Genomic DNA, 24,929 nt, shown 5'->3' with positions numbered 1-24,929 from the left:
AGAATTGACCCAAGAGCTGAAGCCCTGAACTTGGCTGATATTTTTGTGGGCTTTGATCTCGAGTAAAGCTCTATACTCCCACAGGATATGTGTTTGAAGTTTCTAATGTTCTTCCATCTGTGTCTTCGTTAAGATTGTCCAATTGTCGCCAAAGTGTCATTTACATCTAACCCCCTCCGGTTTGTTTGGGTAAAATCTAGTTCCCAACGGTAGTGTGGCCGAGTGGTCAAAGGCGCTGGATTAAGGCTCCAGTCTCTCAGGAGGCGTGGGTTCAAATCCCACCACTGCCAATAGACTGTCAGTTGAATGTATTGGCTACGTGCAGCTTATCTACTAGTTGTAGAAAACTGCAACAGCCAGCTGAGCTTTGTAGCATATGGGGTGTACAGGAGGTAATTTTCTTTTTCTCCTGTCTGGTTTTCAAACGAGGTAAGAGTTAAGATGTGCACCTTCAGATTGGGGCACATAACTTCACATTTACCAATAACTTCCTCCTTGTCCAGTCGATTCAACTGCTGATAAAACCTATTAAAACCAAAGACTATGTCCGTATGAAATTATTTCAATAAACAAGAGCAGAGTGGCGCAGCGGAAGCGTGCTGGGCCCATAACCCAGAGGTCGATGGATCGAAACCATCCTCTGCTAAAGGAATCCTTTATCAACTCCCATGTTATCTGTTATGTTCCCCTTGTCCTTGCCTTCTAAACATTAACTCATCTCCTGCTGAAAGTGACTTGCTTTTGAAGTTGAAAATGTGACAGAATTGACCCAAGAGCTGAAGCCCTGAACTTGGCTGATATTTTTGTGGGCTTTGATCTCGAGTAAAGCTCTAAACTCCCACAGGATATGTGTTTGAAGTTTCTAATGTTCTTCCATCTGTGTCTTCGTTAAGATTGTCCAATTGTCGCCAAAGTGTCATTTACATCTAACCCCCTCCGGTTTGTTTGGGTAAAATCTGTTTCCCAACGGTAGTGTGGCCGAGTGGTCAAAGGCGCTGGATTAAGGCTCCAGTCTGTCAGGAGGCGTGGGTTCAAATCCCACCACTGCCAATAGACTGTCAGTTGAATGTATTGGCTACGTGCAGCTTATCTACTATAAGAGGATCTCTTGTTGTTCAAAACTGCAACAGCCACCTGAGCTTTGTAGCATATGGGATACCACATGAGGTGTACAGGAGGTAATTTTCTTTTTCTCCTGTCTGGTTTTCAAACAAGGTAAGAGTTAAGATGTGCACCTTGAGATTGGGGCACATAACTTCACATTTACCAATAACTTCCTCCTTGTCCAGTCGATTCAACTGCTGATAAAACCTATTAAAACCAAAGACTATGTTCATATGAAATTATTTCAATAAACAAGAGCAGAGTGGCGCAGCGGAAGCGTGCTGGGCCCATAACCCAGAGGTCGATGGATCGAAACCATCCTCTGCTAAAGTAATCCTTTTTACACTGCTATGTCTCCCTTTCCTTCTGAACATGAACTCACCTACTGCTGAAAGTGACTTGCTTTGGCTTTTGAAGTTGATAATATGACAGAATTGACCCAAGAGCTAAAGCCCTGAACTTGGCTGATAGTTTAGTGGTCTTTTGATCTTGAGTCAAGCTCTATACTCCCAGAGGGTATGTGTTTGAAGTTTCGAATGTTCTTCCATGTGTTTCTTCGATTTGATTGTCCAATTGTCGTCAAAGTGGACTTTTCATTCAGACGACTCAGAATTGTTTGGGTAAAATCAGATTTAATGGTAGTGTGGCCGAGTGGTCTAAGGCGCTGGATTTAGGCTCCAGTCTCTCAGGAGGCGTGGGTTCAAATCCCACCACTGCCAATCAACTGCTATTTGCTTGTATGTGTTGGCTACTTGTAGTACTTTCTACTGTAAGATCTGTTGTTGTTGAAAACTGCAAGAGCCAGCTGAGCTTCGTAGCATGTGCAATGTCCATACAGGAGGTGATTTTCTATTCCTTCAGTCTGGTTTTCAAACAAGGTAACACAGGGCGCCTTCCCATTGAGTCACATTTGCCTGTATTTTTCGCTGAGTCCACTTGATTTAACTGCTAAGCCAACCCATTGAAACAATGGACTGTGTTCATATGAAACTGTTTCATTGTAAAACAGCAGAGTGGCGCAGCGGAAGCGTGCTGGGCCCATAACCCAGAGGTCGATGGATCGAAACCATCCTCTGCTAAAGGAATCCTTTATCAACTCCCATGTTATCTGTTATGTTCCCCTTGTCCTTGCCTTCTAAACATTAACTCATCTCCTGCTGAAAGTGACTTGCTTTTGAAGTTGAAAATGTGACAGAATTGACCCAAGAGCTGAAGCCCTGAACTTGGCTGATATTTTTGTGGTCTTTGATCTCGAGTAAAGCTCTATACTCCCACAGGATATGTGTTTGAAGTTTCTAATGTTCTTCCATGTGTGTCTTCGTTAAGATTGTCCAATTGTCGCCAAAGTGTCATTTACATCTAACCCCCTCCGGTTTGTTTTGGTAAAATCTAGTTCCCAACGGTAGTGTGGCCGAGTGGTCAAAGGCGCTGGATTAAGGCTCCAGTCTGTCAGGAGGCGTGGGTTCAAATCCCACCACTGCCAATAGACTGTCAGTTGAATGTATTGGCTACGTGCAGCTTATCTACTATAAGAGGATCTCTTGTTGTTCAAAACTGCAACAGCCACCTGAGCTTTGTAGCATATGGGATATCACATGAGGTGTACAGGAGGTAATTTTCTTTTTCTCCTGTCTGGTTTTCAAACAAGGTAAGAGTTAAGATGTTCACCTTCAGATTGGGGCACATAACTCCACATTTACCAATAACTTGCTCCTTGTCCAGTCGATTCAACTGCTGATAAAACCTATTAAAACCAAAGACTATGTCCGTATGAAATTATTTCAATAAACAAGAGCAGAGTGGCGCAGCGGAAGCGTGCTGGGCCCATAACCCAGAGGTCGATGGATCGAAACCATCCTCTGCTAAAGGAATCCTTTATCAACTCCCATGTTATCTGTTATGTTCCCCTTGTCCTTGCCTTTTAAACATTAACTCATCTCCTGCTGAAAGTGACTTGCTTTTGAAGTTGAAAATGTGACAGAATTGACCCAAGAGCTGAAGCCCTGAACTTGGCTGACATTTTTGTGGTCTTTGATCTCGAGTAAAGCTCTATACTCCCACAGGATATGTGTTTGAAGTTTCTAATAATCTTCCATGTGTGTCTTCGTTAAGATTGTCCAATTGTCGCCAAAGTGTCATTTACATCTAACCCCCTCCGGTTTGTTTGGGTAAAATCTAGTTCCCAACGGTAGTGTGGCCGAGTGGTCAAAGGCGCTGGATTAAGGCTCCAGTCTCTCAGGAGGCGTGGGTTCAAATCCCACCACTGCCAATAGACTGTCAGTTGAATGTATTGGCTACGTGCAGCTTATCTACTATAAGAGGATCTCTTGTTGTTCAAAACTGCAACAGCCACCTGAGCTTTGTAGCATATGGGATATCACATGAGGTGTACAGGAGGTAATTTTCTTTTTCTCCTGTCTGGTTTTCAAACAAGGTAAGAGTTAAGATGTGCACCTTCAGATTGGGGCACATAACTTCACATTTACCAATAACTTCCTCCTTGTCCAGTCGATTCAACTGCTGATAAAACCTATTAAAACCAAAGACTATGTTCATATGAAATTATTTCAATAAACAAGAGCAGAGTGGCGCAGCGGAAGCGTGCTGGGCCCATAACCCAGAGGTCGATGGATCGAAACAATCCTCTGCTAAAGTAATCCTTTTTACACTGCTATGTCTCCCTTTCCTTCTGAACATGAACTCACCTACTGCTGAAAGTGACTTGCTTTGGCTTTTGAAGTTGATAATATGACAGAATTGACCCAAGAGCTAAAGCCCTGAACTTGGCTGATAGTTTAGTGGTCTTTTGATCTTGAGTCAAGCTCTATACTCCCAGAGGGTATGTGTTTGAAGTTTCGAATGTTCTTCCATGTGTTTCTTCGATTTGATTGTCCAATTGTCGTCAAAGTGGACTTTTCATTCAGACGACTCAGAATTGTTTGGGTAAAATCACAATTAATGGTAGTGTGGCCGAGTGGTCTAAGGCGCTGGATTTAGGCTCCAGTCTCTCAGGAGGCGTGGGTTCAAATCCCACCACTGCCAATCAACTGCTATTTGCTTGTATGTGTTGGCTACTTGTAGTACTTTCTACTGTAAGATCTGTTGTTGTTGAAAACTGCAAGAGCCAGCTGAGCTTCGTAGCATGTGCAATGTCCATACAGGAGGTGATTTTCTATTCCTTCAGTCTGGTTTTCAAACAAGGTAACACAGGGCGCCTTCCCATTGAGTCACATTTGCCTGTATTTTTCGCTGAGTCCACTTGATTTAACTGCTAAGCCAACCCATTGAAACAATGGACTGTGTTCATATGAAACTGTTTCATTGTAAAACAGCAGAGTGGCGCAGCGGAAGCGTGCTGGGCCCATAACCCAGAGGTCGATGGATCGAAACCATCCTCTGCTAAAGGAATCCTTTATCAACTCCCATGTTATCTGTTATGTTCCTCTTGTCCTTGCCTTCTAAACATTAACTCATCTCCTGCTGAAAGTGACTTGCTTTTGAAGTTGAAAATGTGACAGAATTGACCCAAGAGCTGAAGCCCTGAACTTGGCTGATATTTTTGTGGGCTTTGATCTCGAGTAAAGCTCTATACTCCCACAGGATATGTGTTTGAAGTTTCTAATGTTCTTCCATCTGTGTCTTCGTTAAGATTGTCCAATTGTCGCCAAAGTGTCATTTACATCTAACCCCCTCCGGTTTGTTTGGGTAAAATCTATTTCCCAACGGTAGTGTGGCCGAGTGGTCAAAGGCGCTGGATTAAGGCTCCAGTCTCTCAGGAGGCGTGGGTTCAAATCCCACCACTGCCAATAGACTGTCAGTTGAATGTATTGGCTACGTGCAGCTTATCTACTAGTTGTAGAAAACTGCAACAGCCAGCTGAGCTTTGTAGCATATGGGGTGTACAGGAGGTAATTTTCTTTTTCTCCTGTCTGGTTTTCAAACGAGGTAAGAGTTAAGATGTGCACCTTCAGATTGGGGCACATAACTTCACATTTACCAATAACTTCCTCCTTGTCCAGTCGATTCAACTGCTGATAAAACCTATTAAAACCAAAGACTATGTCCGTATGAAATTATTTCAATAAACAAGAGCAGAGTGGCGCAGCGGAAGCGTGCTGGGCCCATAACCCAGAGGTCGATGGATCGAAACCATCCTCTGCTAAAGGAATCCTTTATCAACTCCCATGTTATCTGTTATGTTCCCCTTGTCCTTGCCTTCTAAACATTAACTCATCTCCTGCTGAAAGTGACTTGCTTTTGAAGTTGAAAATGTGACAGAATTGACCCAAGAGCTGAAGCCCTGAACTTGGCTGATATTTTTGTGGGCTTTGATCTCGAGTAAAGCTCTATACTCCCACAGGATATGTGTTTGAAGTTTCTAATGTTCTTCCATGTGTGTCTTCGTTAAGATTGTCCAATTGTCGCCAAAGTGTTATTTACATCTAACCCCCTCCGGTTTGTTTTGGTAAAATCTAGTTCCCAACGGTAGTGTGGCCGAGTGGTCAAAGGCGCTGGATTAAGGCTCCAGTCTGTCAGGAGGCGTGGGTTCAAATCCCACCACTGCCAATAGACTGTCAGTTGAATGTATTGGCTACGTGCAGCTTATCTACTATAAGAGGATCGCTTGTTGTTCAAAACTGCAACAGCCACCTGAGCTTTGTAGCATATGGGATATCACATGAGGTGTACAGGAGGTAATTTTCTTTTTCTCCTGTCTGGTTTTCAAACAAGGTAAGAGTTAAGATGTGCACCTTCAGATTGGGGCACATAACTCCACATTTACCAATAACTTGCTCCTTGTCCAGTCGATTCAACTGCTGATAAAACCTATTAAAACCAAAGACTATGTCCGTATGAAATTATTTCAATAAACAAGAGCAGAGTGGCGCAGCGGAAGCGTGCTGGGCCCATAACCCAGAGGTCGCTGGATCGAAACCATCCTCTGCTAAAGGAATCCTTTATCAACTCCCATGTTATCTGTTATGTTCCCCTTGTCCTTGCCTTTTAAACATTAACTCATCTCCTGCTGAAAGTGACTTGCTTTTGAAGTTGAAAATGTGACAGAATTGACCCAAGAGCTGAAGCCCTGAACTTGGCTGACATTTTTGTGGTCTTTGATCTCGAGTAAAGCTCTATACTCCCACAGGATATGTGTTTGAAGTTTCTAATAATCTTCCATGTGTGTCTTCGTTAAGATTGTCCAATTGTCGCCAAAGTGTCATTTACATCTAACCCCCTCCGGTTTGTTTGGGTAAAATCTAGTTCCCAACGGTAGTGTGGCCGAGTGGTCAAAGGCGCTGGATTAAGGCTCCAGTCTCTCAGGAGGCGTGGGTTCAAATCCCACCACTGCCAATAGACTGTCAGTTGAATGTATTGGCTACGTGCAGCTAATCTACTATAAGAGGATCTCTTGTTGTTCAAAACTGCAACAGCCACCTGAGCTTTGTAGCATATGGGATATCACATGAGGTGTACAGGAGGTAATTTTCTTTTTCTCCTGTCTGGTTTTCAAACAAGGTAAGAGTTAAGATGTGCACCTTCAGATTGGGGCACATAACTTCACATTTACCAATAACTTCCTCCTTGTCCAGTCGATTCAACTGCTGATAAAACCTATTAAAACCAAAGACTATGTTCGTATGAAATTATTTCAATAAACAAGAGCAGAGTGGCGCAGCGGAAGCGTGCTGGGCCCATAACCCAGAGGTCGATGGATCGAAACCATCCTCTGCTAAAGTAATCCTTTTTACACTGCTATGTCTCCCTTTCCTTCTGAACATGAACTCACCTACTGCTGAAAGTGACTTGCTTTGGCTTTTGAAGTTGATAATATGACAGAATTGACCCAAGAGCTAAAGCCATGAACTTGGCTGATAGTTTAGTGGTCTTTTGATCTTGAGTCAAGCTCTATACTCCCAGAGGGTATGTGTTTGAAGTTTCGAATGTTCTTCCATGTGTTTCTTCGATTTGATTGTCCAATTGTCGTCAAAGTGGACTTTTCATTCAGACGACTCAGAATTGTTTGGGTAAAATCAGATTTAATGGTAGTGTGGCCGAGTGGTCTAAGGCGCTGGATTTAGGCTCCAGTCTCTCAGGAGGCGTGGGTTCAAATCCCACCACTGCCAATCAACTGCTATTTGCTTGTATGTGTTGGCTACTTGTAGTACTTTCTACTGTAAGATCTGTTGTTGTTGAAAACTGCAAGAGCCAGCTGAGCTTCGTAGCATGTGCAATGTCCATACAGGAGGTGATTTTCTATTCCTTCAGTCTGGTTTTCAAACAAGGTAACACAGGGCGCCTTCCCATTGAGTCACATTTGCCTGTATTTTTCGCTGAGTCCACTTGATTTAACTGCTAAGCCAACCCATTGAAACAATGGACTGTGTTCATATGAAACTGTTTCATTGTAAAACAGCAGAGTGGCGCAGCGGAAGCGTGCTGGGCCCATAACCCAGAGGTCGATGGATCGAAACCATCCTCTGCTAAAGGAATCCTTTATCAACTCCCATGTTATCTGTTATGTTCCTCTTGTCCTTGCCTTCTAAACATTAACTCATCTCCTGCTGAAAGTGACTTGCTTTTGAAGTTGAAAATGTGACAGAATTGACCCAAGAGCTGAAGCCCTGAACTTGGCTGATATTTTTGTGGGCTTTGATCTCGAGTAAAGCTCTATACTCCCACAGGATATGTGTTTGAAGTTTCTAATGTTCTTCCATCTGTGTCTTCGTTAAGATTGTCCAATTGTCGCCAAAGTGTCATTTACATCTAACCCCCTCCGGTTTGTTTGGGTAAAATCTAGTTCCCAACGGTAGTGTGGCCGAGTGGTCAAAGGCGCTGGATTAAGGCTCCAGTCTCTCAGGAGGCGTGGGTTCAAATCCCACCACTGCCAATAGACTGTCAGTTGAATGTATTGGCTACGTGCAGCTTATCTACTAGTTGTAGAAAACTGCAACAGCCAGCTGAGCTTTGTAGCATATGGGGTGTACAGGAGGTAATTTTCTTTTTCTCCTGTCTGGTTTTCAAACGAGGTAAGAGTTAAGATGTGCACCTTCAGATTGGGGCACATAACTTCACATTTACCAATAACTTCCTCCTTGTCCAGTCGATTCAACTGCTGATAAAACCTATTAAAACCAAAGACTATGTCCGTATGAAATTATTTCAATAAACAAGAGCAGAGTGGCGCAGCGGAAGCGTGCTGGGCCCATAACCCAGAGGTCGATGGATCGAAACCATCCTCTGCTAAAGGAATCCTTTATCAACTCCCATGTTATCTGTTATGTTCCCCTTGTCCTTGCCTTCTAAACATTAACTCATCTCCTGCTGAAAGTGACTTGCTTTTGAAGTTGAAAATGTGACAGAATTGACCCAAGAGCTGAAGCCCTGAACTTGGCTGATATTTTTGTGGGCTTTGATCTCGAGTAAAGCTCTAAACTCCCACAGGATATGTGTTTGAAGTTTCTAATGTTCTTCCATCTGTGTCTTCGTTAAGATTGTCCAATTGTCGCCAAAGTGTCATTTACATCTAACCCCCTCCGGTTTGTTTGGGTAAAATCTGTTTCCCAACGGTAGTGTGGCCGAGTGGTCAAAGGCGCTGGATTAAGGCTCCAGTCTGTCAGGAGGCGTGGGTTCAAATCCCACCACTGCCAATAGACTGTCAGTTGAATGTATTGGCTACGTGCAGCTTATCTACTATAAGAGGATCTCTTGTTGTTCAAAACTGCAACAGCCACCTGAGCTTTGTAGCATATGGGATACCACATGAGGTGTACAGGAGGTAATTTTCTTTTTCTCCTGTCTGGTTTTCAAACAAGGTAAGAGTTAAGATGTGCACCTTGAGATTGGGGCACATAACTTCACATTTACCAATAACTTCCTCCTTGTCCAGTCGATTCAACTGCTGATAAAACCTATTAAAACCAAAGACTATGTTCATATGAAATTATTTCAATAAACAAGAGCAGAGTGGCGCAGCGGAAGCGTGCTGGGCCCATAACCCAGAGGTCGATGGATCGAAACCATCCTCTGCTAAAGTAATCCTTTTTACACTGCTATGTCTCCCTTTCCTTCTGAACATGAACTCACCTACTGCTGAAAGTGACTTGCTTTGGCTTTTGAAGTTGATAATATGACAGAATTGACCCAAGAGCTAAAGCCCTGAACTTGGCTGATAGTTTAGTGGTCTTTTGATCTTGAGTCAAGCTCTATACTCCCAGAGGGTATGTGTTTGAAGTTTCGAATGTTCTTCCATGTGTTTCTTCGATTTGATTGTCCAATTGTCGTCAAAGTGGACTTTTCATTCAGACGACTCAGAATTGTTTGGGTAAAATCAGATTTAATGGTAGTGTGGCCGAGTGGTCTAAGGCGCTGGATTTAGGCTCCAGTCTCTCAGGAGGCGTGGGTTCAAATCCCACCACTGCCAATCAACTGCTATTTGCTTGTATGTGTTGGCTACTTGTAGTACTTTCTACTGTAAGATCTGTTGTTGTTGAAAACTGCAAGAGCCAGCTGAGCTTCGTAGCATGTGCAATGTCCATACAGGAGGTGATTTTCTATTCCTTCAGTCTGGTTTTCAAACAAGGTAACACAGGGCGCCTTCCCATTGAGTCACATTTGCCTGTATTTTTCGCTGAGTCCACTTGATTTAACTGCTAAGCCAACCCATTGAAACAATGGACTGTGTTCATATGAAACTGTTTCATTGTAAAACAGCAGAGTGGCGCAGCGGAAGCGTGCTGGGCCCATAACCCAGAGGTCGATGGATCGAAACCATCCTCTGCTAAAGGAATCCTTTATCAACTCCCATGTTATCTGTTATGTTCCCCTTGTCCTTGCCTTCTAAACATTAACTCATCTCCTGCTGAAAGTGACTTGCTTTTGAAGTTGAAAATGTGACAGAATTGACCCAAGAGCTGAAGCCCTGAACTTGGCTGATATTTTTGTGGTCTTTGATCTCGAGTAAAGCTCTATACTCCCACAGGATATGTGTTTGAAGTTTCTAATGTTCTTCCATGTGTGTCTTCGTTAAGATTGTCCAATTGTCGCCAAAGTGTCATTTACATCTAACCCCCTCCGGTTTGTTTTGGTAAAATCTAGTTCCCAACGGTAGTGTGGCCGAGTGGTCAAAGGCGCTGGATTAAGGCTCCAGTCTGTCAGGAGGCGTGGGTTCAAATCCCACCACTGCCAATAGACTGTCAGTTGAATGTATTGGCTACGTGCAGCTTATCTACTATAAGAGGATCTCTTGTTGTTCAAAACTGCAACAGCCACCTGAGCTTTGTAGCATATGGGATATCACATGAGGTGTACAGGAGGTAATTTTCTTTTTCTCCTGTCTGGTTTTCAAACAAGGTAAGAGTTAAGATGTTCACCTTCAGATTGGGGCACATAACTCCACATTTACCAATAACTTGCTCCTTGTCCAGTCGATTCAACTGCTGATAAAACCTATTAAAACCAAAGACTATGTCCGTATGAAATTATTTCAATAAACAAGAGCAGAGTGGCGCAGCGGAAGCGTGCTGGGCCCATAACCCAGAGGTCGATGGATCGAAACCATCCTCTGCTAAAGGAATCCTTTATCAACTCCCATGTTATCTGTTATGTTCCCCTTGTCCTTGCCTTTTAAACATTAACTCATCTCCTGCTGAAAGTGACTTGCTTTTGAAGTTGAAAATGTGACAGAATTGACCCAAGAGCTGAAGCCCTGAACTTGGCTGACATTTTTGTGGTCTTTGATCTCGAGTAAAGCTCTATACTCCCACAGGATATGTGTTTGAAGTTTCTAATAATCTTCCATGTGTGTCTTCGTTAAGATTGTCCAATTGTCGCCAAAGTGTCATTTACATCTAACCCCCTCCGGTTTGTTTGGGTAAAATCTAGTTCCCAACGGTAGTGTGGCCGAGTGGTCAAAGGCGCTGGATTAAGGCTCCAGTCTCTCAGGAGGCGTGGGTTCAAATCCCACCACTGCCAATAGACTGTCAGTTGAATGTATTGGCTACGTGCAGCTTATCTACTATAAGAGGATCTCTTGTTGTTCAAAACTGCAACAGCCACCTGAGCTTTGTAGCATATGGGATATCACATGAGGTGTACAGGAGGTAATTTTCTTTTTCTCCTGTCTGGTTTTCAAACAAGGTAAGAGTTAAGATGTGCACCTTCAGATTGGGGCACATAACTTCACATTTACCAATAACTTCCTCCTTGTCCAGTCGATTCAACTGCTGATAAAACCTATTAAAACCAAAGACTATGTTCATATGAAATTATTTCAATAAACAAGAGCAGAGTGGCGCAGCGGAAGCGTGCTGGGCCCATAACCCAGAGGTCGATGGATCGAAACAATCCTCTGCTAAAGTAATCCTTTTTACACTGCTATGTCTCCCTTTCCTTCTGAACATGAACTCACCTACTGCTGAAAGTGACTTGCTTTGGCTTTTGAAGTTGATAATATGACAGAATTGACCCAAGAGCTAAAGCCCTGAACTTGGCTGATAGTTTAGTGGTCTTTTGATCTTGAGTCAAGCTCTATACTCCCAGAGGGTATGTGTTTGAAGTTTCGAATGTTCTTCCATGTGTTTCTTCGATTTGATTGTCCAATTGTCGTCAAAGTGGACTTTTCATTCAGACGACTCAGAATTGTTTGGGTAAAATCACAATTAATGGTAGTGTGGCCGAGTGGTCTAAGGCGCTGGATTTAGGCTCCAGTCTCTCAGGAGGCGTGGGTTCAAATCCCACCACTGCCAATCAACTGCTATTTGCTTGTATGTGTTGGCTACTTGTAGTACTTTCTACTGTAAGATCTGTTGTTGTTGAAAACTGCAAGAGCCAGCTGAGCTTCGTAGCATGTGCAATGTCCATACAGGAGGTGATTTTCTATTCCTTCAGTCTGGTTTTCAAACAAGGTAACACAGGGCGCCTTCCCATTGAGTCACATTTGCCTGTATTTTTCGCTGAGTCCACTTGATTTAACTGCTAAGCCAACCCATTGAAACAATGGACTGTGTTCATATGAAACTGTTTCATTGTAAAACAGCAGAGTGGCGCAGCGGAAGCGTGCTGGGCCCATAACCCAGAGGTCGATGGATCGAAACCATCCTCTGCTAAAGGAATCCTTTATCAACTCCCATGTTATCTGTTATGTTCCTCTTGTCCTTGCCTTCTAAACATTAACTCATCTCCTGCTGAAAGTGACTTGCTTTTGAAGTTGAAAATGTGACAGAATTGACCCAAGAGCTGAAGCCCTGAACTTGGCTGATATTTTTGTGGGCTTTGATCTCGAGTAAAGCTCTATACTCCCACAGGATATGTGTTTGAAGTTTCTAATGTTCTTCCATCTGTGTCTTCGTTAAGATTGTCCAATTGTCGCCAAAGTGTCATTTACATCTAACCCCCTCCGGTTTGTTTGGGTAAAATCTATTTCCCAACGGTAGTGTGGCCGAGTGGTCAAAGGCGCTGGATTAAGGCTCCAGTCTCTCAGGAGGCGTGGGTTCAAATCCCACCACTGCCAATAGACTGTCAGTTGAATGTATTGGCTACGTGCAGCTTATCTACTAGTTGTAGAAAACTGCAACAGCCAGCTGAGCTTTGTAGCATATGGGGTGTACAGGAGGTAATTTTCTTTTTCTCCTGTCTGGTTTTCAAACGAGGTAAGAGTTAAGATGTGCACCTTCAGATTGGGGCACATAACTTCACATTTACCAATAACTTCCTCCTTGTCCAGTCGATTCAACTGCTGATAAAACCTATTAAAACCAAAGACTATGTCCGTATGAAATTATTTCAATAAACAAGAGCAGAGTGGCGCAGCGGAAGCGTGCTGGGCCCATAACCCAGAGGTCGATGGATCGAAACCATCCTCTGCTAAAGGAATCCTTTATCAACTCCCATGTTATCTGTTATGTTCCCCTTGTCCTTGCCTTCTAAACATTAACTCATCTCCTGCTGAAAGTGACTTGCTTTTGAAGTTGAAAATGTGACAGAATTGACCCAAGAGCTGAAGCCCTGAACTTGGCTGATATTTTTGTGGGCTTTGATCTCGAGTAAAGCTCTATACTCCCACAGGATATGTGTTTGAAGTTTCTAATGTTCTTCCATGTGTGTCTTCGTTAAGATTGTCCAATTGTCGCCAAAGTGTTATTTACATCTAACCCCCTCCGGTTTGTTTTGGTAAAATCTAGTTCCCAACGGTAGTGTGGCCGAGTGGTCAAAGGCGCTGGATTAAGGCTCCAGTCTGTCAGGAGGCGTGGGTTCAAATCCCACCACTGCCAATAGACTGTCAGTTGAATGTATTGGCTACGTGCAGCTTATCTACTATAAGAGGATCGCTTGTTGTTCAAAACTGCAACAGCCACCTGAGCTTTGTAGCATATGGGATATCACATGAGGTGTACAGGAGGTAATTTTCTTTTTCTCCTGTCTGGTTTTCAAACAAGGTAAGAGTTAAGATGTGCACCTTCAGATTGGGGCACATAACTCCACATTTACCAATAACTTGCTCCTTGTCCAGTCGATTCAACTGCTGATAAAACCTATTAAAACCAAAGACTATGTCCGTATGAAATTATTTCAATAAACAAGAGCAGAGTGGCGCAGCGGAAGCGTGCTGGGCCCATAACCCAGAGGTCGCTGGATCGAAACCATCCTCTGCTAAAGGAATCCTTTATCAACTCCCATGTTATCTGTTATGTTCCCCTTGTCCTTGCCTTTTAAACATTAACTCATCTCCTGCTGAAAGTGACTTGCTTTTGAAGTTGAAAATGTGACAGAATTGACCCAAGAGCTGAAGCCCTGAACTTGGCTGACATTTTTGTGGTCTTTGATCTCGAGTAAAGCTCTATACTCCCACAGGATATGTGTTTGAAGTTTCTAATAATCTTCCATGTGTGTCTTCGTTAAGATTGTCCAATTGTCGCCAAAGTGTCATTTACATCTAACCCCCTCCGGTTTGTTTGGGTAAAATCTAGTTCCCAACGGTAGTGTGGCCGAGTGGTCAAAGGCGCTGGATTAAGGCTCCAGTCTCTCAGGAGGCGTGGGTTCAAATCCCACCACTGCCAATAGACTGTCAGTTGAATGTATTGGCTACGTGCAGCTAATCTACTATAAGAGGATCTCTTGTTGTTCAAAACTGCAACAGCCACCTGAGCTTTGTAGCATATGGGATATCACATGAGGTGTACAGGAGGTAATTTTCTTTTTCTCCTGTCTGGTTTTCAAACAAGGTAAGAGTTAAGATGTGCACCTTCAGATTGGGGCACATAACTTCACATTTACCAATAACTTCCTCCTTGTCCAGTCGATTCAACTGCTGATAAAACCTATTAAAACCAAAGACTATGTTCGTATGAAATTATTTCAATAAACAAGAGCAGAGTGGCGCAGCGGAAGCGTGCTGGGCCCATAACCCAGAGGTCGATGGATCGAAACCATCCTCTGCTAAAGTAATCCTTTTTACACTGCTATGTCTCCCTTTCCTTCTGAACATGAACTCACCTACTGCTGAAAGTGACTTGCTTTGGCTTTTGAAGTTGATAATATGACAGAATTGACCCAAGAGCTAAAGCCATGAACTTGGCTGATAGTTTAGTGGTCTTTTGATCTTGAGTCAAGCTCTATACTCCCAGAGGGTATGTGTTTGAAGTTTCGAATGTTCTTCCATGTGTTTCTTCGATTTGATTGTCCAATTGTCGTCAAAGTGGACTTTTCATTCAGACGACTCAGAATTGTTTGGGTAAAATCAGATTTAATGGTAGTGTGGCCGAGTGGTCTAAGGCGCTGGATTTAGGCTCCAGTCTCTCAGGAGGCGTGGGTTCAAATCCCACCACTGCCAATCAACTGCTATTTGCTTGTATGTGTTGGCTACTTGTAGTACTTTCTACTGTAAGATCTGTTGTTGTTGAAAACTGCAAGAGCCAGCTGAGCTTCGTAGCATGTGCAATGTCCATACAGGAGGTGATTTTCTATTCCTTCAGTCTGGTTTTCAAACAAGGTAACACAGGGCGCCTTCCCATTGAGTCACATTTGCCTGTATTTTTCGCTGAGTCCACTTGATTTAACTGCTAAGCCAACCCATTGAAACAATGGACTGTGTTCATATGAAACTGTTTCATTGTAAAACAGCAGAGTGGCGCAGCGGAAGCGTGCTGGGCCCATAACCCAGAGGTCGATGGATCGAAACCATCCTCTGCTAAAGGAATCCTTTATCAACTCCCATGTTATCTGTTATGTTCCTCTTGTCCTTGCCTTCTAAACATTAACTCATCTCCTGCTGAAAGTGACTTGCTTTTGAAGTTGAAAATGTGACAGAATTGACCCAAGAGCTGAAGCCCTGAACTTGGCTGATATTTTTGTGGGCTTTGATCTCGAGTAAAGCTCTATACTCCCACAGGATATGTGTTTGAAGTTTCTAATGTTCTTCCATCTGTGTCTTCGTTAAGATTGTCCAATTGTCGCCAAAGTGTCATTTACATCTAACCCCCTCCGGTTTGTTTGGGTAAAATCTAGTTCCCAACGGTAGTGTGGCCGAGTGGTCAAAGGCGCTGGATTAAGGCTCCAGTCTCTCAGGAGGCGTGGGTTCAAATCCCACCACTGCCAATAGACTGTCAGTTGAATGTATTGGCTACGTGCAGCTTATCTACTAGTTGTAGAAAACTGCAACAGCCAGCTGAGCTTTGTAGCATATGGGGTGTACAGGAGGTAATTTTCTTTTTCTCCTGTCTGGTTTTCAAACGAGGTAAGAGTTAAGATGTGCACCTTCAGATTGGGGCACATAACTTCACATTTACCAATAACTTCCTCCTTGTCCAGTCGATTCAACTGCTGATAAAACCTATTAAAACCAAAGACTATGTCCGTATGAAATTATTTCAATAAACAAGAGCAGAGTGGCGCAGCGGAAGCGTGCTGGGCCCATAACCCAGAGGTCGATGGATCGAAACCATCCTCTGCTAAAGGAATCCTTTATCAACTCCCATGTTATCTGTTATGTTCCCCTTGTCCTTGCCTTCTAAACATTAACTCATCTCCTGCTGAAAGTGACTTGCTTTTGAAGTTGAAAATGTGACAGAATTGACCCAAGAGCTGAAGCCCTGAACTTGGCTGATATTTTTGTGGGCTTTGATCTCGAGTAAAGCTCTAAACTCCCACAGGATATGTGTTTGAAGTTTCTAATGTTCTTCCATCTGTGTCTTCGTTAAGATTGTCCAATTGTCGCCAAAGTGTCATTTACATCTAACCCCCTCCGGTTTGTTTGGGTAAAATCTGTTTCCCAACGGTAGTGTGGCCGAGTGGTCAAAGGCGCTGGATTAAGGCTCCAGTCTGTCAGGAGGCGTGGGTTCAAATCCCACCACTGCCAATAGACTGTCAGTTGAATGTATTGGCTACGTGCAGCTTATCTACTATAAGAGGATCTCTTGTTGTTCAAAACTGCAACAGCCACCTGAGCTTTGTAGCATATGGGATACCACATGAGGTGTACAGGAGGTAATTTTCTTTTTCTCCTGTCTGGTTTTCAAACAAGGTAAGAGTTAAGATGTGCACCTTGAGATTGGGGCACATAACTTCACATTTACCAATAACTTCCTCCTTGTCCAGTCGATTCAACTGCTGATAAAACCTATTAAAACCAAAGACTATGTTCATATGAAATTATTTCAATAAACAAGAGCAGAGTGGCGCAGCGGAAGCGTGCTGGGCCCATAACCCAGAGGTCGATGGATCGAAACCATCCTCTGCTAAAGTAATCCTTTTTACACTGCTATGTCTCCCTTTCCTTCTGAACATGAACTCACCTACTGCTGAAAGTGACTTGCTTTGGCTTTTGAAGTTGATAATATGACAGAATTGACCCAAGAGCTAAAGCCCTGAACTTGGCTGATAGTTTAGTGGTCTTTTGATCTTGAGTCAAGCTCTATACTCCCAGAGGGTATGTGTTTGAAGTTTCGAATGTTCTTCCATGTGTTTCTTCGATTTGATTGTCCAATTGTCGTCAAAGTGGACTTTTCATTCAGACGACTCAGAATTGTTTGGGTAAAATCAGATTTAATGGTAGTGTGGCCGAGTGGTCTAAGGCGCTGGATTTAGGCTCCAGTCTCTCAGGAGGCGTGGGTTCAAATCCCACCACTGCCAATCAACTGCTATTTGCTTGTATGTGTTGGCTACTTGTAGTACTTTCTACTGTAAGATCTGTTGTTGTTGAAAACTGCAAGAGCCAGCTGAGCTTCGTAGCATGTGCAATGTCCATACAGGAGGTGATTTTCTATTCCTTCAGTCTGGTTTTCAAACAAGGTAACACAGGGCGCCTTCCCATTGAGTCACATTTGCCTGTATTTTTCGCTGAGTCCACTTGATTTAACTGCTAAGCCAACCCATTGAAACAATGGACTGTGTTCATATGAAACTGTTTCATTGTAAAACAGCAGAGTGGCGCAGCGGAAGCGTGCTGGGCCCATAACCCAGAGGTCGATGGATCGAAACCATCCTCTGCTAAAGGAATCCTTTATCAACTCCCATGTTATCTGTTATGTTCCCCTTGTCCTTGCCTTCTAAACATTAACTCATCTCCTGCTGAAAGTGACTTGCTTTTGAAGTTGAAAATGTGACAGAATTGACCCAAGAGCTGAAGCCCTGAACTTGGCTGATATTTTTGTGGTCTTTGATCTCGAGTAAAGCTCTATACTCCCACAGGATATGTGTTTGAAGTTTCTAATGTTCTTCCATGTGTGTCTTCGTTAAGATTGTCCAATTGTCGCCAAAGTGTCATTTACATCTAACCCCCTCCGGTTTGTTTTGGTAAAATCTAGTTCCCAACGGTAGTGTGGCCGAGTGGTCAAAGGCGCTGGATTAAGGCTCCAGTCTGTCAGGAGGCGTGGGTTCAAATCCCACCACTGCCAATAGACTGTCAGTTGAATGTATTGGCTACGTGCAGCTTATCTACTATAAGAGGATCTCTTGTTGTTCAAAACTGCAACAGCCACCTGAGCTTTGTAGCATATGGGATATCACATGAGGTGTACAGGAGGTAATTTTCTTTTTCTCCTGTCTGGTTTTCAAACAAGGTAAGAGTTAAGATGTTCACCTTCAGATTGGGGCACATAACTCCACATTTACCAATAACTTGCTCCTTGTCCAGTCGATTCAACTGCTGATAAAACCTATTAAAACCAAAGACTATGTCCGTATGAAATTATTTCAATAAACAAGAGCAGAGTGGCGCAGCGGAAGCGTGCTGGGCCCATAACCCAGAGGTCGATGGATCGAAACCATCCTCTGCTAAAGGAATCCTTTATCAACTCCCATGTTATCTGTTATGTTCCCCTTGTCCTTGCCTTTTAAACATTAACTCATCTCCTGCTGAAAGTGACTTGCTTTTGAAGTTGAAAATGTGACAGAATTGACCCAAGAGCTGAAGCCCTGAACTTGGCTGACATTTTTGTGGTCTTTGATCTCGAGTAAAGCTCTATACTCCCACAGGATATGTGTTTGAAGTTTCTAATAATCTTCCATGTGTGTCTTCGTTAAGATTGTCCAATTGTCGCCAAAGTGTCATTTACATCTAACCCCCTCCGGTTTGTTTGGGTAAAATCTAGTTCCCAACGGTAGTGTGGCCGAGTGGTCAAAGGCGCTGGATTAAGGCTCCAGTCTCTCAGGAGGCGTGGGTTCAAATCCCACCACTGCCAATAGACTGTCAGTTGAATGTATTGGCTACGTGCAGCTTATCTACTATAAGAGGATCTCTTGTTGTTCAAAACTGCAACAGCCACCTGAGCTTTGTAGCATATGGGATATCACATGAGGTGTACAGGAGGTAATTTTCTTTTTCTCCTGTCTGGTTTTCAAACAAGGTAAGAGTTAAGATGTGCACCTTCAGATTGGGGCACATAACTTCACATTTACCAATAACTTCCTCCTTGTCCAGTCGATTCAACTGCTGATAAAACCTATTAAAACCAAAGACTATGTTCGTATGAAATTATTTCAATAAACAAGAGCAGAGTGGCGCAGCGGAAGCGTGCTGGGCCCATAACCCAGAGGTCGATGGATCGAAACAATCCTCTGCTAAAGTAATCCTTTTTACACTGCTATGTCTCCCTTTCCTTCTGAACATGAACTCACCTACTGCTGAAAGTGACTTGCTTTGGCTTTTGAAGTTGATAATATGACAGAATTGACCCAAGAGCTAAAGCCATGAACTTGGCTGATAGTTTAGTGGTCTTTTGATCTTGAGTCAAGCTCTATACTCCCAGAGGGTATGTGTTTGAAGTTTCGAATGTTCTTCCATGTGTTTCTTCGATTTGATTGTCCAATTGTCGTCAAAGTGGACTTTTCATTCAGACGACTCAGAATTGTTTGGGTAAAATCACAATTAATGGTAGTGTGGCCGAGTGGTCTAAGGCGCTGGATTTAGGCTCCAGTCTCTCAGGAGGCGTGGGTTCAAATCCCACCACTGCCAATCAACTGCTATTTGCTTGTATGTGTTGGCTACTTGTAGTACTTTCTACTGTAAGATCTGTTGTTGTTGAAAACTGCAAGAGCCAGCTGAGCTTCGTAGCATGTGCAATGTCCATACAGGAGGTGATTTTCTATTCCTTCAGTCTGGTTTTCAAACAAGGTAACACAGGGCGCCTTCCCATTGAGTCACATTTGCCTGTATTTTTCGCTGAGTCCACTTGATTTAACTGCTAAGCCAACCCATTGAAACAATGGACTGTGTTCATATGAAACTGTTTCATTGTAAAACAGCAGAGTGGCGCAGCGGAAGCGTGCTGGGCCCATAACCCAGAGGTCGATGGATCGAAACCATCCTCTGCTAAAGGAATCCTTTATCAACTCCCATGTTATCTGTTATGTTCCTCTTGTCCTTGCCTTCTAAACATTAACTCATCTCCTGCTGAAAGTGACTTGCTTTTGAAGTTGAAAATGTGACAGAATTGACCCAAGAGCTGAAGCCCTGAACTTGGCTGATATTTTTGTGGGCTTTGATCTCGAGTAAAGCTCTATACTCCCACAGGATATGTGTTTGAAGTTTCTAATGTTCTTCCATCTGTGTCTTCGTTAAGATTGTCCAATTGTCGCCAAAGTGTCATTTACATCTAACCCCCTCCGGTTTGTTTGGGTAAAATCTATTTCCCAACGCTAGTGTGGCCGAGTGGTCAAAGGCGCTGGATTAAGGCTCCAGTCTCTCAGGAGGCGTGGGTTCAAATCCCACCACTGCCAATAGACTGTCAGTTGAATGTATTGGCTACGTGCAGCTTATCTACTATAAGAGGATCTCTTGTTGTTCAAAACTGCAACAGCCAGCTGAGCTTTGTAGCATATGGGATATCACATGAGGTGTACAGGAGGTAATTTTCTTTTTCTCCTGTCTGGTTTTCAAACGAGGTAAGAGTTAAGATGTGCACCTTCAGATTGGGGCACATAACTTCACATTTACCAATAACTTCCTCCTTGTCCAGTCGATTCAACTGCTGATAAAACCTATTAAAACCAAAGACTATGTCCGTATGAAATTATTTCAATAAACAAGAGCAGAGTGGCGCAGCGGAAGCGTGCTGGGCCCATAACCCAGAGGTCGATGGATCGAAACCATCCTCTGCTAAAGGAATCCTTTTTATACTGCTATGTCTCCCTTTCCTTCTGAACATGAACTCACCTACTGCTGAAAGTGACTTGCTTTGGCTTTTGAAGTTGATAATATGACAGAATTGACCCAAGAGCTAAAGCCCGGAACTTGGCTGATAGTTTAGTGGTCTTTTGATCTTGAGTCAAGCTCTATACTCCCACAGGGTATGTGTTTGAAGTTTCGAATGTTCTTCCATGTGTTTCTTCGATTTGATTGTCCAATTGTCGTCAAAGTGGACTTTTCATTCAAACGACTCAGAATTGTTTGGGTAAAATCACAATTAATGGTAGTATGGATTTAGGCTCCAGTCTCTCAGGAGGCGTGGGTTCAAATCCCACCACTGCCAATCGACTGCTATTTGCATGTATGTGTTGGCTACTTGTAGTACTTTCTACTGTAAGATCTGTTGTTGTTGAAAACTGCAAGAGCCAGCTGAGCTTCGTAGCATGTGCAATGTCCATACAGGAGGTGATTTTCTATTCCTTCAGTCTGGTTTTCAAACAAGGTAACACAGGGCGCCTTCCCATTGAGTCACATTTGCCTGTATTTTTCGCTGAGTCCACTTGATTTAACTGCTAAGCCAACCCATTGAAACAATGGACTGTGTTCATATGAAACTGTTTCATTGTGAAAGAGCAGAGTGGCGCAGCGGAAGCGTGCTGGGCCCATAACCCAGAGGTCGATGGATCGAAACCATCTTCTGCTAAAGGAATCCTTTATCAACTCCCATGTTATCTGTTATGTTTCCCTTGTCCTTGCCTTCTAAACATTAACTCATCTCCTGCTGAAAGTGACTTCCTTTTGAAGTTGAAAATGTGACAGAATTGACCCAAGAGCTGAAGCCCTGAACTTGGCTGACATTTTTGTGGTCTTTGATCTCGAGTAAAGCTCTATACTCCCACAGGATATGTGTTTGAAGTTTCTAATGTTCTTCCATGTGTGTCTTCGTTAAGATTGTCCAATTGTCGCCAAAGTGTCATTTACATCTAACCCCCTCCGGTTTACTTGGGTAAAATCTTGTTCCCAACGGTAGTGTGGCCGAGTGGTCAAAGGCGCTGGATTAAGGCTCCAGTCTCTCAGGAGGCGTGGGTTCAAATCCCACCACTGCCAATAGACTGTCAGTTGAATGTATTGGCTACGTGCAGCTTATCTACTAGTTGTAGAAAACTGCAACAGCCAGCTGAGCTTTGTAGCATATGGGGTGTACAGGGGGTAATTTTCTTTTTCTCCTGTCTGGTTTTCAAACGAGGTAAGAGTTAAGATGTGCACCTTCAGATTGGGGCACATAACTTCACATTTACCAATAACTTCCTCCTTGTCCAGTCGATTCAACTGCTGATAAAACCTATTAAAACCAAAGACTATGTCCGTATGAAATTATTTCAATAAACAAGAGCAGAGTGGCGCAGCGGAAGCGTGCTGGGCCCATAACCCAGAGGTCGATGGATCGAAACCATCCTCTGCTAAAGGAATCCTTTATCAACTCCCATGTTATCTGTTATGTTCCCCTTGTCCTTGCCTTCTAAACATTAACTCATCTCCTGCTGAAAGTGACTTGCTTTTGAAGTTGAAAATGTGACAGAATTGACCCAAGAGCTGAAGCCCTGAACTTGGCTGATATTTTTGTGGGCTTTGATCTCGAGTAAAGCTCTATACTCCCACAGGATATGTGTTTGAAGTTTCTAATGTTCTTCCATCTGTGTCTTCGTTAAGATTGTCCAATTGTCGCCAAAGTGTCATTTACATCTAACCCCCTCCGGTTTGTTTGGGTAAAATCTGTTTCCCAACGGTAGTGTGGCCGAGTGGTCAAAGGCGCTGGATTAAGGCTCCAGTCTGTCAGGAGGCGTGGGTTCAAATCCCACCACTGCCAATAGACTGTCAGTTGAATGTATTGGCTACGTGCAGCTTATCTACTATAAGAGGATCTCTTGTTGTTCAAAACTGCAACAGCCACCTGAGCTTTGTAGCATATGGGATACCACATGAGGTGTACAGGAGGTAATTTTCTTTTTCTCCTGTCTGGTTTTCAAACAAGGTAAGAGTTAAGATGTGCACCTTGAGATTGGGGCACATAACTTCACATTTACCAATAACTTCCTCCTTGTCCAGTCGATTCAACTGCTGATAAAACCTATTAAAACCAAAGACTATGTTCATATGAAATTATTTCAATAAACAAGAGCAGAGTGGCGCAGCGGAAGCGTGCTGGGCCCATAACCCAGAGGTCGATGGATCGAAACCATCCTCTGCTAAAGTAATCCTTTTTACACTGCTATGTCTCCCTTTCCTTCTGAACATGAACTCACCTACTGCTGAAAGTGACTTGCTTTGGCTTTTGAAGTTGATAATATGACAGAATTGACCCAAGAGCTAAAGCCCTGAACTTGGCTGATAGTTTAGTGGTCTTTTGATCTTGAGTCAAGCTCTATACTCCCAGAGGGTATGTGTTTGAAGTTTCGAATGTTCTTCCATGTGTTTCTTCGATTTGATTGTCCAATTGTCGTCAAAGTGGACTTTTCATTCAGACGACTCAGAATTGTTTGGGTAAAATCAGATTTAATGGTAGTGTGGCCGAGTGGTCTAAGGCGCTGGATTTAGGCTCCAGTCTCTCAGGAGGCGTGGGTTCAAATCCCACCACTGCCAATCAACTGCTATTTGCTTGTATGTGTTGGCTACTTGTAGTACTTTCTACTGTAAGATCTGTTGTTGTTGAAAACTGCAAGAGCCAGCTGAGCTTCGTAGCATGTGCAATGTCCATACAGGAGGTGATTTTCTATTCCTTCAGTCTGGTTTTCAAACAAGGTAACACAGGGCGCCTTCCCATTGAGTCACATTTGCCTGTATTTTTCGCTGAGTCCACTTGATTTAACTGCTAAGCCAACCCATTGAAACAATGGACTGTGTTCATATGAAACTGTTTCATTGTAAAACAGCAGAGTGGCGCAGCGGAAGCGTGCTGGGCCCATAACCCAGAGGTCGATGGATCGAAACCATCCTCTGCTAAAGGAATCCTTTATCAACTCCCATGTTATCTGTTATGTTCCCCTTGTCCTTGCCTTCTAAACATTAACTCATCTCCTGCTGAAAGTGACTTGCTTTTGAAGTTGAAAATGTGACAGAATTGACCCAAGAGCTGAAGCCCTGAACTTGGCTGATATTTTTGTGGGCTTTGATCTCGAGTAAAGCTCTATACTCCCACAGGATATGTGTTTGAAGTTTCTAATGTTCTTCCATGTGTGTCTTCGTTAAGATTGTCCAATTGTCGCCAAAGTGTCATTTACATCTAACCCCCTCCGGTTTGTTTTGGTAAAATCTAGTTCCCAACGGTAGTGTGGCCGAGTGGTCAAAGGCGCTGGATTAAGGCTCCAGTCTGTCAGGAGGCGTGGGTTCAAATCCCACCACTGCCAATAGACTGTCAGTTGAATGTATTGGCTACGTGCAGCTTATCTACTATAAGAGGATCGCTTGTTGTTCAAAACTGCAACAGCCACCTGAGCTTTGTAGCATATGGGATATCACATGAGGTGTACAGGAGGTAATTTTCTTTTTCTCCTGTCTGGTTTTCAAACAAGGTAAGAGTTAAGATGTGCACCTTCAGATTGGGGCACATAACTCCACATTTACCAATAACTTGCTCCTTGTCCAGTCGATTCAACTGCTGATAAAACCTATTAAAACCAAAGACTATGTCCGTATGAAATTATTTCAATAAACAAGAGCAGAGTGGCGCAGCGGAAGCGTGCTGGGCCCATAACCCAGAGGTCGATGGATCGAAACCATCCTCTGCTAAAGGAATCCTTTATCAACTCCCATGTTATCTGTTATGTTCCCCTTGTCCTTGCCTTCTAAACATTAACTCATCTCCTGCTGAAAGTGACTTGCTTTTGAAGTTGAAAATGTGACAGAATTGACCCAAGAGCTGAAGCCCTGAACTTGGCTGATATTTTTGTGGGCTTTGATCTCGAGTAAAGCTCTATACTCCCACAGGATATGTGTTTGAAGTTTCTAATGTTCTTCCATGTGTGTCTTCGTTAAGATTGTCCAATTGTCGCCAAAGTGTCATTTACATCTAACCCCCTCCGGTTTGTTTTGGTAAAATCTAGTTCCCAACGGTAGTGTGGCCGAGTGGTCAAAGGCGCTGGATTAAGGCTCCAGTCTGTCAGGAGGCGTGGGTTCAAATCCCACCACTGCCAATAGACTGTCAGTT

At 43.3% G+C, this 24,929-nt stretch overlaps 20 non-coding genes across 20 annotated transcripts; all 20 read left to right on the top strand.

The window, feature by feature from the left end:
- Positions 1-208: 208 nt before the first annotated feature.
- On the top strand, positions 209-290 carry trnal-aag (transfer RNA leucine (anticodon AAG)). Its single transcript has one exon. It is a non-coding gene; the product is annotated as a tRNA-Leu (tRNA).
- A 1,451-nt stretch (positions 291-1,741) lies between these two features.
- trnal-uag (transfer RNA leucine (anticodon UAG)) lies at positions 1,742-1,823 on the top strand. The gene has a single exon. It is a non-coding gene; the product is annotated as a tRNA-Leu (tRNA).
- Positions 1,824-3,291: 1,468 nt separating this feature from the next.
- trnal-aag (transfer RNA leucine (anticodon AAG)) lies at positions 3,292-3,373 on the top strand. The gene has a single exon. It is a non-coding gene; the product is annotated as a tRNA-Leu (tRNA).
- Positions 3,374-4,064: 691 nt separating this feature from the next.
- Positions 4,065-4,146, top strand: trnal-uag (transfer RNA leucine (anticodon UAG)). Its single transcript has one exon. It is a non-coding gene; the product is annotated as a tRNA-Leu (tRNA).
- A 682-nt stretch (positions 4,147-4,828) lies between these two features.
- trnal-aag (transfer RNA leucine (anticodon AAG)) lies at positions 4,829-4,910 on the top strand. The gene has a single exon. It is a non-coding gene; the product is annotated as a tRNA-Leu (tRNA).
- A 1,464-nt stretch (positions 4,911-6,374) lies between these two features.
- Positions 6,375-6,456, top strand: trnal-aag (transfer RNA leucine (anticodon AAG)). Its single transcript has one exon. It is a non-coding gene; the product is annotated as a tRNA-Leu (tRNA).
- Positions 6,457-7,147: 691 nt separating this feature from the next.
- trnal-uag (transfer RNA leucine (anticodon UAG)) lies at positions 7,148-7,229 on the top strand. Its single transcript has one exon. It is a non-coding gene; the product is annotated as a tRNA-Leu (tRNA).
- A 682-nt stretch (positions 7,230-7,911) lies between these two features.
- trnal-aag (transfer RNA leucine (anticodon AAG)) lies at positions 7,912-7,993 on the top strand. Its single transcript has one exon. It is a non-coding gene; the product is annotated as a tRNA-Leu (tRNA).
- A 1,451-nt stretch (positions 7,994-9,444) lies between these two features.
- trnal-uag (transfer RNA leucine (anticodon UAG)) lies at positions 9,445-9,526 on the top strand. Its single transcript has one exon. It is a non-coding gene; the product is annotated as a tRNA-Leu (tRNA).
- Positions 9,527-10,994: 1,468 nt separating this feature from the next.
- On the top strand, positions 10,995-11,076 carry trnal-aag (transfer RNA leucine (anticodon AAG)). Its single transcript has one exon. It is a non-coding gene; the product is annotated as a tRNA-Leu (tRNA).
- Positions 11,077-11,767: 691 nt separating this feature from the next.
- trnal-uag (transfer RNA leucine (anticodon UAG)) lies at positions 11,768-11,849 on the top strand. Its single transcript has one exon. It is a non-coding gene; the product is annotated as a tRNA-Leu (tRNA).
- A 682-nt stretch (positions 11,850-12,531) lies between these two features.
- Positions 12,532-12,613, top strand: trnal-aag (transfer RNA leucine (anticodon AAG)). Its single transcript has one exon. It is a non-coding gene; the product is annotated as a tRNA-Leu (tRNA).
- A 1,464-nt stretch (positions 12,614-14,077) lies between these two features.
- trnal-aag (transfer RNA leucine (anticodon AAG)) lies at positions 14,078-14,159 on the top strand. The gene has a single exon. It is a non-coding gene; the product is annotated as a tRNA-Leu (tRNA).
- Positions 14,160-14,850: 691 nt separating this feature from the next.
- trnal-uag (transfer RNA leucine (anticodon UAG)) lies at positions 14,851-14,932 on the top strand. The gene has a single exon. It is a non-coding gene; the product is annotated as a tRNA-Leu (tRNA).
- A 682-nt stretch (positions 14,933-15,614) lies between these two features.
- On the top strand, positions 15,615-15,696 carry trnal-aag (transfer RNA leucine (anticodon AAG)). Its single transcript has one exon. It is a non-coding gene; the product is annotated as a tRNA-Leu (tRNA).
- A 1,451-nt stretch (positions 15,697-17,147) lies between these two features.
- Positions 17,148-17,229, top strand: trnal-uag (transfer RNA leucine (anticodon UAG)). The gene has a single exon. It is a non-coding gene; the product is annotated as a tRNA-Leu (tRNA).
- Positions 17,230-18,697: 1,468 nt separating this feature from the next.
- On the top strand, positions 18,698-18,779 carry trnal-aag (transfer RNA leucine (anticodon AAG)). The gene has a single exon. It is a non-coding gene; the product is annotated as a tRNA-Leu (tRNA).
- Positions 18,780-19,470: 691 nt separating this feature from the next.
- trnal-uag (transfer RNA leucine (anticodon UAG)) lies at positions 19,471-19,552 on the top strand. The gene has a single exon. It is a non-coding gene; the product is annotated as a tRNA-Leu (tRNA).
- A 2,198-nt stretch (positions 19,553-21,750) lies between these two features.
- On the top strand, positions 21,751-21,832 carry trnal-aag (transfer RNA leucine (anticodon AAG)). The gene has a single exon. It is a non-coding gene; the product is annotated as a tRNA-Leu (tRNA).
- A 1,451-nt stretch (positions 21,833-23,283) lies between these two features.
- On the top strand, positions 23,284-23,365 carry trnal-uag (transfer RNA leucine (anticodon UAG)). The gene has a single exon. It is a non-coding gene; the product is annotated as a tRNA-Leu (tRNA).
- The last annotated feature ends 1,564 nt before the right edge of the window (positions 23,366-24,929 follow it).

The sequence above is a fragment of the Pleuronectes platessa genome, chromosome 8, assembly GCF_947347685.1.
Source record: "Pleuronectes platessa chromosome 8, fPlePla1.1, whole genome shotgun sequence".
NCBI lineage: Eukaryota > Metazoa > Chordata > Actinopteri > Pleuronectiformes > Pleuronectidae > Pleuronectes > Pleuronectes platessa.
The sequence above is the reverse complement of the archived record's forward strand: the minus strand, read 5'-3'. Positions and strand labels throughout refer to the sequence as shown.